Source organism: Balaenoptera physalus (assembly GCF_965194825.1).
Source record: "Balaenoptera physalus genome assembly, chromosome: 1".
Lineage (NCBI taxonomy): Eukaryota > Metazoa > Chordata > Mammalia > Artiodactyla > Balaenopteridae > Balaenoptera > Balaenoptera physalus.
This window is the reverse complement of record NC_138882.1, coordinates 183171027-183182338: the sequence shown is the minus strand read 5'-3', so window position 1 is coordinate 183182338 and position 11312 is coordinate 183171027. Positions and strand designations below refer to the sequence as shown.

The 11312-nt window shown below is 53.0% G+C and overlaps 1 protein-coding gene and 1 long non-coding RNA gene across 2 annotated transcripts in view; one reads left to right on the top strand and one right to left on the bottom strand.

Annotated features, from left to right (window-relative positions):
- Positions 1–529: 529 nt before the first annotated feature.
- Positions 530–9936, bottom strand: LOC309639199. Its single transcript, XR_014251507.1, has 2 exons — positions 4663–9936; positions 530–3264 (listed from the first exon to the last, which is right to left on the bottom strand). It is a non-coding gene; the product is annotated as an uncharacterized lncRNA (long non-coding RNA).
- The window catches only part of ARHGEF10L (Rho guanine nucleotide exchange factor 10 like), a 173928-nt gene continuing 166465 nt past the window's right edge, over positions 3850–11312 (top strand). Inside the window, exon 1 of the mRNA XM_082465119.1 lies at positions 3850–4005. The gene's annotated coding sequence lies outside the window, so the exon portion shown is untranslated. The remainder of the gene's footprint in view (positions 4006–11312) is intronic.

The following is an 11312-nucleotide window of genomic DNA, read 5'->3' as shown; positions in this document are numbered from 1 at the left end:
GAGTAATGCCAATAGCATGATCTCATCTCTGCTTCTCTCCTTGCATCTGGGACCAGATTTCTCAGTGTCTCTGGGCATGTGGCAGAGATGGCCACCCCGCAGCTTTTGAGTTGAAAGTGCCCAGTTCCAGCCTCCAGCAGAAACCCAGTTCTAGATTTCTGAGGCAGAGACTGTGACTGTCACATGTATATGCCATGGCATGGGCTTACATGGTACCCATATGGAATCCATCCTTGGGAGTAGGGAACGGTTCTCAGAAAGGACATGGCAGTTGTTTGCGACCTGGCAACCTCCTCCTCAATAAGAAACTAAGGGACTTCCCTGGTGGCGCAGTGGTTAGGACTTCGTGCTCCCACTGCAGGGGGCCAGGGTTTGATCCCTGGCTGGGGAACTAGATCCTACATGCATGCCTCAACTAAGAGTTTGCATGCCACAACTAAGGAGCCCTCGAGCCGCAACTAAGGAGCCCACCTGCCGCAACTAAGACCCAGAGCAACCAAATAAATAGATAAATAATTAAATATTAAAAAAGAAAGAAACTAAGCCAGGACACCCCCAGATGGAAATATTTCCACTTTCATGAACCTATCTGGAATTTTAAAATCAGAAGACTCAGAAAAATGCTGTTAGTTTCTGCATACATGCATGTTTTGTGTCACCTGGCTTATTGTTTTTGAGGGCTTCTATAAGTCATCCTGGGCCCTGGTTAGGCTGACACCTTGACCTGGCCTGGGGACCTGCTTGCCTTGGAGGCCAGTTGGCTGCAGGTATGGGAGGAGCGAGTGTCATTCAGTTGCTCTTTCAAAACCTCTGGGGCTGGTGGTCCCTGGACTAGCCCTGCCTCTGCCCCAGCATCCTCACTCATCCTTCAGGCCCCTCAGTAGAGTGACTTGTACCTTTTCCGACTTCTGTTTTGTGACTATGAGCCACTAACTAACTGACGTGAGACACATCTCTGGATATTATGAAACCTCAGTTTTCTTAGTGATAAAATGGGTAATAACACCTGTCTCTTTTCTTTAGATGTTGGTGCAGGTGTACATGAAACTGATGACTACAGAGTAGGGGTTCTCAACTGGGGGCAATTGGCCCCCCTGAGGGCATCTGGCAATGTCTGTAGACATTTTTGGTTGACACAACCAGGAGGGGTGGGTACCACCGGCATCCAGGGGTTAGAGACCCATGGAGCTGCTAAACATCCTACAGAGCACAGGATAGTTCCCACAACAAAGAGTTAGCTGGTCGGATACATTAGCAGCGCCAAAGGTGAGAAACACTGCTCTAGAGCTGCTTGGAAGATTCATTCACTCTGCAAGACTTTTTGAGCATCTTTTGGTGCTGGGTGCTGGGGGAGGAGGGACGTTGGTGAGGATTCAAGGATGGAAAGGACCCAGCCCCTCCCTATGGTGGGGAGGGGGCAGAGGGTCTGGCATGTAGTGAGCGCTTAGATTCTGTTTTTACATCACAGTTTTCCTCAGTTAGTGGAAAGCTTGGCATGCAGCTGTTTAGGCCCTGCACAGATGGCAGAGCAGACTAGGAGTTAAGGCTTGGTGTGGGGAGGGGCTCTCTGGGGCACTGGATCAGCGAATAAATAAGTTGCTGTGGGTAAGCATAGCCACTGTTGGCAAACAGGTGCTTCCCGAATGCTGCCCTGCAGCCTCACCTAGCAGAGCATTGCTCAGGAAACCAGTTATGGTGTGGATGGAGGAAAGCAAGCCTCCCCTAACCTCGTGGAGGGACCAACAGTTTGGGAAAAAGAAGTGGAGGTAGATGTATTGAGTTTTTTCTGAACTCATGGTTTTTTTCTCAACTAATATTTAGCCCCTCCTCTGCCACTGGGCCTTGGGGGTGGGTGGGGAGAGCAGGGGCCAGAGGAGACCCCCAGAGAGCAGGAGAGATGCCTTTATACCTTTCAGAAGATATGGGAGTGTGGGGTGGTGGTTCAGATTTCCAAAGAAAAGCACTAAGAGTGACTCTGGCCCCTCCCGCCCTCCTTCCATGACCTTTGGTGCTGCTTCTTCTGGGAAGCAAGGCCCAGGCCCTCCTTCTCGGTGGGTGAAGGCAGTGCCCTCTGGGGTGGGGCTCCGGGAACGAGAGTGCAGCCTCCTGACAGTGGCAGCCTCTCCCCGGCCAGAGCTGAGGGAAGGTGCTGGAATGGAGGCAAGGGAGGCGGTGGTAGACAGCATCTCTCGTCTCAAGACCCCCGGAACCAGGAACCATCCCTCCCAACCCTAGCCATGCCCTCTGGAAGGGAGAGCCCTCACCTCCTGCCACTTCTGTGGATGGAGGGGCCACTCCTCCATGGCCTTCTTTTTGCTCAAACTTTAGGCCCCAATAATAATGACAAGGAAGCTCTAGAAATGACAGAAGGCTTCCCGCCTGCCCAACGCTGTTCCAGGTGCTTTCATTCTGCACTAGTCCCATGCCCACCTTACAGCTGGCTCCCGGTGGAGCCAGGAGGTGGTCTGACTCTGGTCCAGAGGTTGCCAGCCTCCCAGGTGGGAATCCAGTGAACTGGACCTGTTTACTCTCTCCCGTGGGGCAGGACTTCCGATCCTACTAGGGTTTGCTGAGCCATTTGTGCCCCAGGCCTGTGTGCTCACCAGAGGCTTCTGCTTCCATCAACCCATGATTCAAAATATCCATCTACTGCGCTCCCCATGTGACCCTGGGCAAGTTAGTGATCTCTCAGAAGCCTTAGTTTCCCTCTCTGTAAAAGGGGGAGACACTTTTGCAAGGCTTATATGAAGTTATTCATGGAGTGGATAAAACGTTTAAGAGCAAAAACCCAGGATTATCATTATTATCATCATCTTCATCATCTAAGCAGGGATCAGCAAACTTTCTCTTCAAGGCCAGACAGCAAATATTCTGCCTTTGCAGACCCTGCAGTCTCTGTCTCAATTTTGTCTTTGTCTCTCCCAAAGCAGCCATAGACAATAAGCCAATGCCTGTGCCTGTGTTTCAATAAAACTTTATTACAAAAACAGATGAAGGGCCAGATTTGGCCCTGATCTAAGACCTTGAGGCTTGACTGCCAGTGTCCTGTAGCAGAAGGTGGAGCAGGGTCCAGGTCAGGTTTGGTGTGAAGTGCAAGCTGTCCATAAGCATTTTAAGGGCAGGGGCTGATCTCCTTTGAGACACCATCCTGGGTTCTCAGGAGCACATGGTTAGGGCAGAGTAAGTCTTTGTGGTTAAATGACTTTTTCCCTGATGTCCAGATACGCATGCTCTCAATCAGCTCAGCAGATGTTTGACGAAAATCTGGGGGGGTGATTAACACTGACAATGAGAATGCAGGCAGGGTCAGCCCTGAGTGTGCCGTCCTGCTTCCCTGAAAAGCATCCTTGTGATGAGAGTCAACGTATTGTCTGTCCCCCGGCAGCCGGGGCTCCAGCTGTATCCTTACACAGTTTCATTTAATTCTTATGAGAACACTGTCATCCTGGGACTATTATAATTACTCCAGTTGAACAGTGGGAAACTGGGGCTTGAGAGACAAGGCCTTGCAGCTGAAAAGGGCTGGGATTCAAACCTGAAACGTTCCGACTTCAAAGTCACGTTCTCTTCCATGCGTTCCTGAGCCAACAGGCAGCTGTCAGGGCTCAGCCCTTCTGCTCAGAACCCCCTTTTAGAGGGCCCACCCCTGCTCTGTTCATGCCCCTCCTCCCTTCCTCATCCTGGCAACTTCCTGGTCCTCCCAGCCTGGCCCAGCCTTGCCCTGCCCTGCCTGGCTTGACTCAGTCTAGCCCTTCCTTGTGGGCTGCCAGGGGCCGCCTCCTGTCCTCCTGCCCGCCCGCCTGGCAGGTCTGGCAAGTGAGTGACTCACACACCTGGATCCACCGCACACCCAACGAGGGGAGTCCGTGTACATGACCCCTGGGCTCCAGCTGGCCCTGTCAGCTGCGGCGACGACCAGACGGGACGCTTCCCTGCTTCTGGGGCCCGCCCCCATCACCCGCGCTGCCTTCTTCCTTGGTTGGAATTGGACTGCACAGAATCCAGGTCAGGCTTTTGGTTTTTAAACATCTCTGTCCCTCGCTGAGTTGGAGGAGGACACTTTGGAGGTCACTGGGTGTGTCTGGGTCTCTGTTGCCGTTGACATCCTTGGGCTCCAGGCCCAGGGACACCCTGCTCCCTCCCAGGTGGTGGTGGGGCTTGGAATGCCTTGTGCTGGACTCAGGGAAGAGAACTCCGCTGGGAGCCTCAGTGGACATGACCTTGACCCTCGTGGCTACCTTGTGGGGCAGGTCAGGGCAACATGGGGGTGAGGAATGCAGAGGGAGCCTGGCTGGGGCGTGTGTGCGGTGGGAACTTTCCCCAACTCCCTTCTTAGGGTCATAAAGTTTGATAGTTGCAGCTGGATAAGGCCTCAGAGGACACCTAGTTCAAAGGCATCATTTTACTGCTGGGAAAACTGAGGCTTGGAGGAGAGGGAGTGACTCAAGGTCACGTTGTGAATTGGTGGCAGAACGGGGGCTGGAAGCCAGAATCAGCTGCGCTTCCCCGCCCAGGGCTCCTTCCTGGCTCCTCAGCGCCTGCGCTTCTCTTTGTGCCCCTGGCCCACCTTGGTAGCCCTCTCGCGCCTCATCCTATCCTGGCTGTGTTAGGAGGGGGGAAGGCATTGCATGCAATTTCACGGGTGTGATTTCATGGACTCACAGTTGGAAGCATTTGAAAGGTCACCCAGGCAGTCCTGGCCGTGAGTCTCCGACAGGTGGCTGTTTAGCCCCAGCTTGAATATCTCCGGTGATGGAGAACTCACTGCATTTGGAGGTGGCCTTTTCGTTTGTGTGACCGCTGTCCGGCGAAGGCCGGTGTAATGCTTGCTGGGCACTTACTTGGTGCCAGGCGCTTTGCTAATGGAGTATATTACATGTACGAACGCATTTAATCCTCCCAACACTCCTATGAGGTAAGTTTTATTCTTATCATTCGTGTTTATAGCTGAAGAAACAGGCACAGAGAGGTTAAGTAACTTACTCAAGATTTCACAGCTTGAACAAGGGGAGCTGAGATTTGAAGCCAGACAAGTCTGGTTCTAGAGCCCCACTGAGCCCTTAGCTCCGTGACTTGGTCACTGCTGGGTGATGATGAGGCTTCCTGGGGTGGGGAGTCCCGCTGGGCATGGTGAGGCCAAGGTTGGAATGCGGAATTTAGATGATTGTGTGCCCCTCCGGCTGACCTTCCGGGAGAGGGGCAAGGCTCAGAGAGGTGAGGTGACCTACTTGAGGTCACACAGCTAAGAGATGGCAGAGAGTCAGACTCTCCCTCTTGGCTCCTAACAGAGTGTGTGCCGCACCAGACCGGCCCCTCCTCTGGGTAGCTTTTCCTCCAGAGGATCCTGGTACGTTTGGGGCAGAAGTGTCTGAGTGAGGCTGCCTCCCCAGGTTTTGGTCCCTGAATCAGGGTCTCCTGAGGCTTGTTTGGGGACTACCCTCTCTCTTCTATCCCCCTGAGGGCTGAGCTCTTCTGGGATTAATGCGACCAGCCCTCCAGCTGGGTCACCTCAGTTAGTGGGACTTTGGGAGCTTCAGGGTGGTGACCGGTCTGGCCCCATTCACATCCGTACCACCTAGAAGATGAAAAGAGTCCCTGGTGTCTCCTTCCAGGGCTCCCTCCCTAGGACAGTCACGTGGGCAAGAGGCCCCCAGGGTGATTCCGTTCTGTCCTCTCCTCCTGATAATAATAATGATATTGACAGCGATATTGACTACTGGTCCTGCCACCATTGCTCCCTTTCCATTTGTTGGACACTCACCACCTGCTAAGCTCTGAGTCAGGCAGCCCGCATGCCATAGTTTGTTCAGTCATTCTGAGAGCTCCCATTTCACAGATGAGGAAGCTGAGGCTCAGAGAGGTGAAGTCACTTGCCCAGGGTCACACAGCTGGCCAATGGCACTGAAATCATCAGCAGAAAGTTGAAAGCTCACATCATCCAAAGTTGCATGCTGAGTTCACGGTGCAGCCAGGGCCAGGGTCCAGCTTGGTTGACCCCAGATTTCAAGCTTTTCCTACTTGGCTCCTCTGGGCTGGGCTGCACTGCGGTGGGACTTGAGAAACATGGGTTCTGGTCGTGTTCTGCCTCTAAATACTACAGGACCTTGGGCAAGCCCCTCAGCCTCTGGGGGCCTGGGTCACCCCTATCTGGGTGCAGGAGCTGATCATTGCTTTCCTGTGATCTCACCGAGGGCTGTGAATTATAGTCACAGCTGGGAATGCCTTAAAAACCTTGACACAGGGAGTTCCCTGGTGGCCTAGTGCTTAGGATTCTGGGTTTTCACTGCAGTGGCCTGGATTCAATCCCTGGCTGGGGAACGAGATCCCTCAAGCCGCACTGTGTGGCCAAAAACAAACAAAAAACAACAAAACAAAACAAAACAGCAAACCTTGACACATTATGCATGCAGACAACTAGTGTGAAGAGAGGTAATTACCCAAGCAGCATCTCCAGTCCCCTCTGTGCCCGGGACAGCCTTGACATTGAATCCCCACCACCACCTTGGGATGCAGGAACACAAGCCCGGCTCTACAGCAGGGAAGCTGAGGCTCAGGGAGGTGAAGTCACTCACTTGAGGTCACAGGACCAGTAGGTGGGGAAGCAGGGATTTGACCTCAGAAGTGAACCCCCCATCGCGATGAGGGACAGCTCCTTGGGGATGGGGATGTCCCAGGGTACCCAGGCTTGGAGCAGTGAGCGGGTTTGGAGACATCGACCCTTTGGCTTCAAGGGGATCAGACTCCCAAGAGCAGGGTCCCAGGAGCTTAGCAGGTGGGTTCAAGGCAGGTGGGGCGGTGCTGCCATGAGGTGAGTCCCTGGCTCCCCTGCTCAGGCCTCTCCCACTTGGCCCTTCAGCAGAATGAGAGGGACCTCCCCTCCCCCATCCTCCCTTGTCTCAGGGACAGAGGCAGTCCTTGTTCCAAGGGGACAGGAAAACAGGGAGCACTCCTGAGCCATTCTGGGACCTGCCCTGAAGGTAACCCTGATTCCTCCTCCTGGCCCAGCTCAGCCCAGCTCAGCCACTGCAGAGAGTCGTCTGATGCCCCAGCAGAGGGAGGGACGCACCGGGGTTAGGTCGCACTTCTGCCCACCTCTTCCTTCCCCATCTTTCCCTCTTCCCTACTTTTCCTCCTGAGCAGTGTCGTAATTAAATCTGATAACCATTCATTCTCTCTGATAAGAGGGGTTCCAATATCCTGGCTTGTTTGAGACTGGCTGGGGTGGGTAAGGGGACCCCAGGCTGGGAGCCAGGAGGCTGCCACTTCTCCCACTCCGTTCTTCATGCCTGGTGCAACCTTGAGCAAATCCTTTGCCCTCTCTGGGCCTCAGTTTCCCCTTCTGTGAAAGGAGGGGTTTGGCTTGGATCATCCCTAAGGGCCCTGCCAGCTTTGAAAGTCTCTGACTTGCTTGAATGGATGGCCGCGAGGTGCCCTCTGAGCTCCCTGCCAGCTCTCTCTCCTCCCCACGTGGCCCCGGGAGCACAGGAATGCAGGGGAGGCTCTCATTTGCTTCTGATACATGGGGACTGGCAAAAATGCGAGTAAGCTCCATAAAAACCTGCTCCTACTCTGTGTGGCCGATTTTTGGAATAAACGCACGGTGCCAATGTTTGTCTGACTACAGAGGAGAGGCTGCCTGAGGCCCTTTCCACCTTGTTGTTCGTGGAAGAAGTATGGACGTTGGGGTCAGACTTGGGTTCAAATCCCAGCTCTGTCCTTCCTGATGGTGTGAACTTGGGCAGGCTGCTTGGTCTCAGTTATTGCATTTGAAAAGGAAGATAATAATACTGAACTCACTGAGACGTTATGAGGGTTATGAGTTCTCCCAGGCAGAGCACTTGGCCCAGCGAATAGTAGATGCTCAATAAAAGAGAGGACAGGTCCCTGGCACCAGTGCCATCTGATCCCTCGTGGCTCCAGAATGACAGGACGCCTTGTCCGGGATCTCAGTGCCACATTCCATGCAGAGGAGCGGATGTCTCCAGGTGTGATAGGGATGATATGGCCCTAGTTCTAGTCTTTCCTCTTCCTCTTTCTTAAAGTTGCTCTGGAAACTACAAAACTGGGCCACATGCCTCAATGCCTGCTCTCCTGGGGCCGCTGGGTTTCTTCACCCCCCCGGGAACCTTAGGCTCCAGCCAGGGCATAGTGGGGAGGCGGGCAGCCTGCTGCACACTGACCTCACCCCCACATCTGGCTGGCTGGCTCAAACGACTGATCAGAATTCATAAGGTATAAGGATTCATGGGTCAGGGTGAGATCTCTCCAATGAACTAGAGAACGAGCCCCTTAAAGCTCAAGGCTCCTGGGGGTTGCTCCAGAATTCCGAGAGCGCACCCAGGGAAAGGGTTGGAGCTGACTTCAACCAAAGCCCAGGGTCTGGCACAGGTGTATTCCTCGGCCCAGCCCTGGAGCCACAGGGCAGGTAGCTCACTGAAGATGGCGCATCGTATGGCTGCCCCTGACTCAGAGACGTGCGTTTGGGGATGGAGCAGATGAAATTCCCTGGCGAAGTGGTGGTTTCTGGGAATGGGGAACTTGCCTGATAAGGCTACATGCTGCTATCTCAAAGCTCATTACCCAAAAGACATTTCTTTTTTCCTTCCCCTAAAAATCAGCACAATCTTCTCTGCTTTTCCTGGAATCCTGGATGGGGGATTTTCTAGTTAGTAGAGAAACCGTATCCAGCTTCTTCCTGCTTCACCCAGGGGGTGAGTGGTTTTTTTCCTGTAGTTTTTCAATTGTATTCATCCATCCGTTTGCCCATCCATCCATCTATCCATGGGTCCATCCATCCAAAGACTGCTTATTGAGTGTCCGCTCTGTGCCAGACACTACATTCTAGAGATACAACTCTGTGCAAATCAGACCTCCTATCCTTAGGGAGATGATAGTATAGCAGGGGTGACAGACAATTTAGGCAATATAGTACCCGGGGTGCTATGGCCTTATCTATTTATCAGTTTCCTTATCTGTTGCATGGGCTGGTAACTGTACCTATCTCCTGGTATTGTGAAGATTTGATGAGATAATACAGGTAAAGAGTTGGCCCAGTGCCTGGCATGTAGTAAAGTGCTCAGTAAGTGTTAGCTGTGATAATAACAGTGCTCATGAGCATGATAAAGACGATGATGATTCAGATCACCTAAAACAGTGCCTGGCACTGACTAGCGACCATGCACATCCGTAAGTTGTTCTGGGCAGCAGCAGGTAATAGGGGAATGGTGACCAAGGGCAGGCCCCGAGCCAGCTTCTCAGGGTGGGGCAGTCCATGAGCTAATCATCTCAACAAAGGGGCCGAGGGTGCTGGCCATGCCATCTGGCGGCAGGGTGTGTGGGTCTGAGGGCTTTTCGGGGGAGCTTGAGCCAACGCAGCTGCCTCTCTGGTTGGCCCAGTTAGGAGTTGGTTATGAAGCGTCTTAGGGTGAAATCAGCCATGAGACCAGGTGCTGTAGACTGCCTTTGCAGGGCTGGAGCAGGCTATCTGGAAAGTTCCCAGAAGCTGAGAGAGGGCAGGGCAGCCAAGGGCAGCAGAGGTGGGGATGAACCCCTGCATTGGGGGCTCAGCAGGGGGAGGCTAGGGATGAAATTCTAGGGGGAGCAGCCATAAGTGGTCAGGGGGTCCCTGGTGGTCCCCCATGGGGCTGATGAGGGTTGAGGATGGCAGTCTTATTCACCACTCTACCCCCAGCTCCTGGAACAGTGCCAGGAAAACCTTAGGCACTTAATTGGGGAGTATTAGTTGAATGCATGCTGTGTGATCAGGCCACCCAAGACGGCTGTTCTCTTGCTCTCCACACATCCCCGGCTACACCAGTCCCTGCTTCACCCACACCCTACTCACAGGACTGACCTTTCCTCTTAATCATAGAGCCTAATCTGTAAATGTCTACATACTTGCCCCCTGGCCCAGCTAGTGATTGTTCTAATCTTTAGATTAGATTTCCGATTTTATCGGTTTCCCTGGTAACCGATGAGCCATCCTGATGTAAGTTCCCCCTATAACTAGTAACCTCTTCCCCCCAAACCCTGGAAGCAAAGACGGCGGCCATGTCCTGCCTACCGTCTGCCGCGCATGGAAGGGTGTCGCTCCAGGACCTTGTTTCAGACATGTAAGCTCCCCCATCAATTAAACCATTAATGTCTCTGTTGCTGACTCCAGGCTCTTTCTTTGGTCTTGAGGCTGGGCTAGTACAGGGCTGGCAGGCCTATGGGGTGCAGCCCAACACACGCCAAGACGCTGTTGGGATGGTCTGGTTTAACTATCATGCTGGTTTACCTGTAGGAAGCAGTGGTTCTGGAACTCACAAGAGTGGGTGCAAACCCTGGTACCCCTACTTACCAGCTCTGTGGGGCCTTGAATAAGACATTTCCCCTTTCTGAGCCTCAGTTTCCTCATCTGCAAAATAAGAATTGCAACATCAGCCTTGAGGACTGTTGGGTAGACAGGAGATGATGAAAGGATTTAGAAGTGACAGCTGTTGTCATTTTCCACACATCTAGGGTGACACCCAGAGTTGTAAGCCAGGACTGTGGGATTGGGCTGGTGGGGATGGAGTGTCTGCTGAACCCCACATTGTGATGTTTTGGGGAGGTGTGGTAGCTGGAGTCAGATAGACCTAGAATCCATTGCTTACTTGCTGTGTGACCTTAGGTGGCCTACTTACCTCTCTGTGCCTAAGTTCATCATGTGAAAAAAAGGGGATCTTGAAAGCAGCCATTCTACAGAGTTCTTGCAAGAGTAAATGGGGTCATACATGAAGAGCACAGGGCCTGGCATATCCCTCAGTAAAGGGGGATTTACTGCCCAGTAAACGGGGCTGGCTTTATCATTGGTGGCCATCCGGGAGGAATGGGGTGAAAAGCCTTTGTGAGCGTGAATGTGAGATACGGTGAGGGACTCTGCATTTCATCCGAGGGAAGGGGCTCAGGTCCCTCCCTGATGCGTCGGGAATCCCAGCCCGCTGTGTCTCTGCTGACATATTGTGTAGGCGAACAGAACCATCCTGGTGAAGGCTTTGAGGTCCCAGAAGTTGCTTGTTTCCAGGAGAAAACCTAGGAAACCCATTTGGCTTAATCTCTTGGGTGATCTTAACCCGAGGCCACAGGGTAGTGGGGAAGGAGCAGATTCTGGATTTAAATCCCCGCTCCTCTACTCTCCCACTGTGTGACCCTGGGCAAGTCACTTAACCTCTCTGGGTCTGTTTCTGTATTCATAAAACTGGACAAAACCACCTTCCTTGCAGGATTCTCTGGAGGCCGAGCACACAGTGGGCCTCTGTAAAGGGGAGTGATTTGTGCAGTCTCCACGG